Genomic DNA, 5659 nt, shown 5'->3' on the forward strand with positions numbered 1-5659 from the left:
GTGTGTGTGTGTGTGTGTGTGTGTGTGTGTGTGTGTGTGTGTGTGTGTGTGCGTGCGTGTTATTTAAAAGTAGCGTCTGCAGCTCGAGCACCTTCCCCAGGACGTTTCAGCAGGATTGGGGTGAGGTTAACTCTAACGTGGGCCGTGCAGGAGGAGACATGCCCCCCTCCACCAGATTGCTCTAGCCTCACACCATGGAAGTTATCCGGACCTCGAGACCCGATGGCCTCTGGGAGTTCTCTGGGGACATCCTGGGGAGTGTCCGATTCGAAACTTGTTTCTGTTCTTAAAAATAGAAACAGAAACGGTCGCGGTGGCGCACGCCTTTAAACCCTGTATTCCGGAGGCCAAGGCAGGTAGATCGCTGAGTTCTAGGCCAGCCTGGTCCACGAACCCGGACGAGGACACGGGGACAGAGACAGAGCCCGACGGGACAGAAACAAATCCAAACCTCAGTAGCCTGGGGAGATGGCACCGTCATTATTCTCCCCGCAGGAAGCTGCTGCACGTCGGAGCCTCCTGGGATTGGCAGAGTTAAAAATCCTTCAACCCAGGATGCCATAGGCCTTTTGTTCAACCCTAACAATGGAATTAGGAATTGGTGGAGGGGGCTGGGAAGGCAAGGAGCTGTGGTCGGGATGCGTCCTAAGGGTGGGGGTCTGGAGAAGCCCGTGTTGAGTCACTGGGTGCCTAAAAAGATGCAGCCCGGCGTGTGAACGGTGTGTGCTGCGCTGCGGAGGCTACCAGGCTAACCCGTGTGCGAGAGTGCCTGCTGCACGTTCAGTAAGTCCTTAATTACCTAGGGAGACCTTCGGAAGCAGGAACTCAGTATTGGTCCCTAAAAGGTTGGGTAATGGATTTTTCCTTACATCTGAAATCCAAGGGGACCAATCCCTGGTTCCCCATGGATCTCAGGCTCTTCTGAATGTCTTTGTCTTCTAAAACCCTGGGCTCCCGTGAGAGAGCACTTAGTTAAGGACACAGAGATGGGTACCCTTCCACCTATCAATCATCCTGAAACCCTTGTTAGGAATTTCCTGCTCCTTCATCAGACCTTCTCGGCAGCACTGTGAACAGACCTGGAGGGATGTTCATTTTATCTTCTGCGTTTTACCCAGCCCACTCTCCTGTCCACAGCCTGCCTCTGTCTCTGGCTTCTCTCTCCTGTCCTGCAGCAGCCATCCTGAGACACTCAGCCCATCTTCACAGTTGGGTTTGGTGTTCCTCCTCCAGTCGGTATAGTGGCACACGCCTCTAATCCCAGAGTGAGAGTCTGGGATATACAGCAAAACCCTGAAGAAGGGGGCGAGGCAGGGGAAGGTGGACAGGCAGTGCTGGTTCAGGAGATGCCTCCTGGAAAGGTGGGACTTAGGAACTTACCAGCTGTTTGTGGTGAAATTAATAGGTATTTCCGTGAACAGTTAAATTTTATACAAAAGCAAAATTCAATTATGGGATCTAACAAAAGAAAAAAAAAGAACCTACCAGCAAAAAGAGACAGAGAACAGCCCTGAAGACAAATGCTCCACAAGAAGGCAGAACACACATCCGGAGGTAGAATTTAGCAGAGTGGAGAAAGCAGCCGCCCTCAGGGGCCCGAGGATCAAACCTTGCAGGCTTTTAGATTGTGGGGTGTCGTCTGAGTGCGGTGGCCGACCCTGTATTTCCAGGCTAGGTCAGAGTCAGGTTCTCCCAGTTTCTCAGCTTCTTATCCAAAGAACCAATCCAGGCTTGGCTTAACCCCTTACCCACACAGCCTTCTGGATGACTCCAATACCAGCACTTGGGAGGCAGGGGCAGAAAGGTCAGGAGTTCAAGGCCATCCTCACCAAAAAAAATGACCGAGGAGACGAGGGAGAACTCAGAGACAACCAAGGACCCTAACAAGAAGAGGGAGTGGGCAATGGCTAGTGACATGTCTTCTGAAGGAGCCGGCTTTTGTTTTGTTTTCAAGACAGGGTTTCTCTGTAGCTTTGGAGCCTGTCATGGAACTAGCTCTTGTAGATCAGGCTGGTCTCAAACTCACAGAGATCCGCCTGCCTCTGCCTCCTAAGTGCTGGGATTAAAGGCATGTGCCACCATCGTGCGGCTCCAGGGTTATTTTATTAAGGTTTTTAATTTTGTACCAGGCAGTGGTGATGGGAACCTTTAATCCCAATCCTTGGGAAGCAGAGGCAGGTGGATCTCAGTGAGTTCAAGGCCAGTCTGGACTATAGAGTGAGTTCCAGGATAACCAGGACTACATAGAGAACCCCTGTCTCAGAAAAAAAAAAACCACACAATTTAATTTGTTTATTTATTTACTTTTGAGGCAGATCTTGCTATGTTGCGCAAGGTTAGTATCAGTTACTATCAGGCATGAGTTTTATGACATCTGGCTTCAGTTTTAAAAATGAGCTTAATATGTTAGAGCACCCCTAAGTAGTAGACAGTACAAAGATTTATTCTATTCCCCTGGCTTGGGCACATCGTTCCCCCACTGTCACCACAAGACAGTACATTTGATGAGCTTACAGAGGCACATTACTATCAACTGGCATAAATAAAATCTTGGCTCTCTCTCTCTCTCTCTCTCTCTCTCTCTCTCTCTCTGTGTGTGTGTGTGTGTGTGTGTGTGCGCGCACGCACGTGTGTAGCACAGGTGGGCTGGAACCCATATATATCTGAAGATGACCTTGGACTTCTGACCTCCAGCTCACTTTTCTTCTTTATTCCTGGTGTTGCATCTTATTCCTTGTCGACAATAGGTTTTCTGCTCCCGCTCCATAAGATTCTGCACCAACACAGTAAGCCAGACCAAGTCAAACTGCAAAGAATAACAACAGGTCTATCTGAGCAGAGCAACTCCTGGGCCGGTTCTCCGGTCCCAGAGATTGAAGCCAGTGAAGCCACACCCCTGAACTAAAGCAGGGAGACTTTACAGGTTGTAGGCCAGGGGCGATGATGTGTCCGACACAAGCTGGCTTTGTGCCCAGGTACGGTAGGCGGGGACTTGGGCAGCTGGCAGTTTCAGGGGAGGAAGGTGCAGTGGCCATCAAAAATTCAAAACTGGACTTTTTGGGGTGCCTTTCCTTTGGAGACTCTCTGAGAGGCTGGGTTTGGAGAGTGGGGGGGGAGGTGTTTTCTGGATTGCACAGGGGCAAGATGGCAGCTCCAACCAAACAACGGACAATGGCAGGTGCCCTGTTATGCTACGTGCTAGGTAGTTTAACGGCCCTAGGGGACCAGGATTTGGACCGATATACTGGGGTCCAAGGTGTGTGGTCTAGGGATTCTCTCTTGGTGAGGACTGTGAAGACACTGTTCTCCTCAAGAGCTAGCAGACTTCGGACAGAAGGAAGTGTGTGTGTGTGTGGGGGGGGTGTCTCGTCAGAGGTCAAGTCTTGCACAGGCACAGGACAGTTGGAGATGCTCACTCAGCAGTGGGCTGGGGAGCAATGCTGAGGAGAAGGCTTCAGGGCTGAAGGGATTGCATGCCTGCCTATTGTACCTGTGCAGGTCCGACCGAGCTCTTGCCACACAGTGTGCCCGCTGAGTGGGATACAAACGCGACCCGGCTTCCCCTCAGCAACCAGCTGTCTATACCAGCAACAGCAGTGCGATCCTGGACTGAGGGGCCACAGGACCAGAACTGGAGTCTAGGGTCTGCAGGTGGGTGCTAGGGGCAGGGGGCTCTCATCCCCTCACCCAGCTCTAGGCAGCACCCAAGGGCTGTGGGTGCACATCCTCCGTGACCCGTGAGCCTACAAACTAAGGAAACTCCCTGGGTACCAAGTGTCTAAGGAGGCCCTTCATCTTCACAGTGCTCAAGTCAGTTAGTTGTTGGGTTTGGGCACTCCTGTGATAAGGAGGCCGAATCTACAGATTGACATTCAGAAGGATGGAGGGCAGCCTTTGACCTTTGTTATCTTCCAAACACTCACTGAAGTGAGAACTGTCAGAGACCCTTCACCCCCATCCTCAACTCTCCCCACTCCTCCTGATCACACACACACACTCACACACACACACCACACACATACACACACACACCACACACACACATACACACACTCACACACACACAACCTCTTTTCCTCTCTAGTCACTGCACACTGGTGACAGTCATTCTTCTTAGGCTCCAAATACCCGTGTATTTATCTGTATGTAGGCCATGACACCCCAGAGCAAGCAGAGCTCTGGGTCATGCCTTACACTCTCAAGGAGAGCAGGATGCCTTCACCAGGGCCCACTGCTTCTCCTCAGGTGGCGGCAGGGCGCGGATCACCTCTGGTGATGAGGACACACTGGGGGTCCCCGAGTTCTTTGCTTCTGTGTACATGGCCTAAACTGGTTGTCAGCTGGTTCCTGCCCGTGGCTCAGACTCCTTCGCAGCTCTGGGTAACCATGCCACCAAAACAAACTGCAGGTTCTTTCCTGACCCTTGGACTCCGAGGCCTGGAGAACTGCTAAGTCAGGAAGTGCCAGGGGAATCCAGGAAAGAGTCTCTTTGCAGGCAGAGCATGAAGCTGGGCGTGGGTGTGTGTGTGTGTGGAAGGAAGGAGTCCCTAGGCAGGCAGAGCTTGAGGCCCCCTGTGCTGCAGGACAGCTGAATCCTTTTGGTTCCAGATCTTTTCAGCCCTGCCAAGCCCTGCAAAGTCCTATGAGGGGAACACCAGGTGCTGAGCTGGTCCCAGTCTGAACTGGAAGCCGTCAAGGGAGGGGCTGTTTAAGGCTGGCAATCGGCTCCCTGCTAGGTCTAGGAGACAGCTAGCATCCTCCCGGCCAGTGCCAGGTCAGCACCGCCATTGACCCTGCACTGCACTGAAGATAAGGCTGGACACAGGACTGAGGGGGAACTCAGAAGCAGCTCCCTCGCACACGCCAGGACAGCCACACACAGGGCCTCCTCTGCTGGCCATGCAGGATGGGCCAGGCTGGCAGGGAAGCCTGAGAGACTGGCACCCAGTGCAAGGATAGGGCGGCTGGAAATGAAACACAGACCTTGAGCACGCAGGCAGGCGGGCAGGCTCACCCAGAGCCAAGAAATCCTGGCTAAAAGCTCAACTACAGAGCGAGGAAAAGCACCGGGCAATACTTGAAACCAAGCAAGCCCCCTGCAAATGTTGGATTGCTGACAGCCACGGAGCCAAGCCAAAGATTTTTTTTTTCTGCTGCCCTAAACGCAAAAGCCGAGGACTCATGGGAGGTGGGAGAGTGGCCTGAGAGGAACTCTGAAAGTAGAGAGAGGTCTCGAAGCCAGAAAATGGTCATCCATCTCAGACCCCAGCGCTCGCACACAGCAAGTGAGGGGGAGGGGGCCCTTGACTTCACACACCTTCAAGGCCACGCTATCCTGGCAGGCGCTCCCAAGACGGGGCCTGGCTGCATGGCCCAGCTTCCATCTGAGGTACCATAGTGTGTGAAGAAGTGGTTGAAGTTACCTGTCCCAAGCTGTGGAGGGACCCGCTATTATGATCTGGGGCCTGGCCTGTCAGCTGGATTCTTTTAAGAGACAAGCCCCGCCTACACCCAACCCCCCCCCCCTTTCCAGTGAGGCAAGCGAATCTCCTGCCTCCTCCAGCCTGTGCATGCTCTCTCTTTTCATCCCTCTTTTGAAGTGGTAAGTTCTCTCTCTCTCTCTCTCTCTCTCTCTCTCTCTCTCTCTCTCTCTCTCTCT

Source organism: Microtus ochrogaster, unplaced genomic scaffold (genome assembly GCF_000317375.1).
Source record: "Microtus ochrogaster isolate Prairie Vole_2 unplaced genomic scaffold, MicOch1.0 UNK9, whole genome shotgun sequence".
NCBI lineage: Eukaryota > Metazoa > Chordata > Mammalia > Rodentia > Cricetidae > Microtus > Microtus ochrogaster.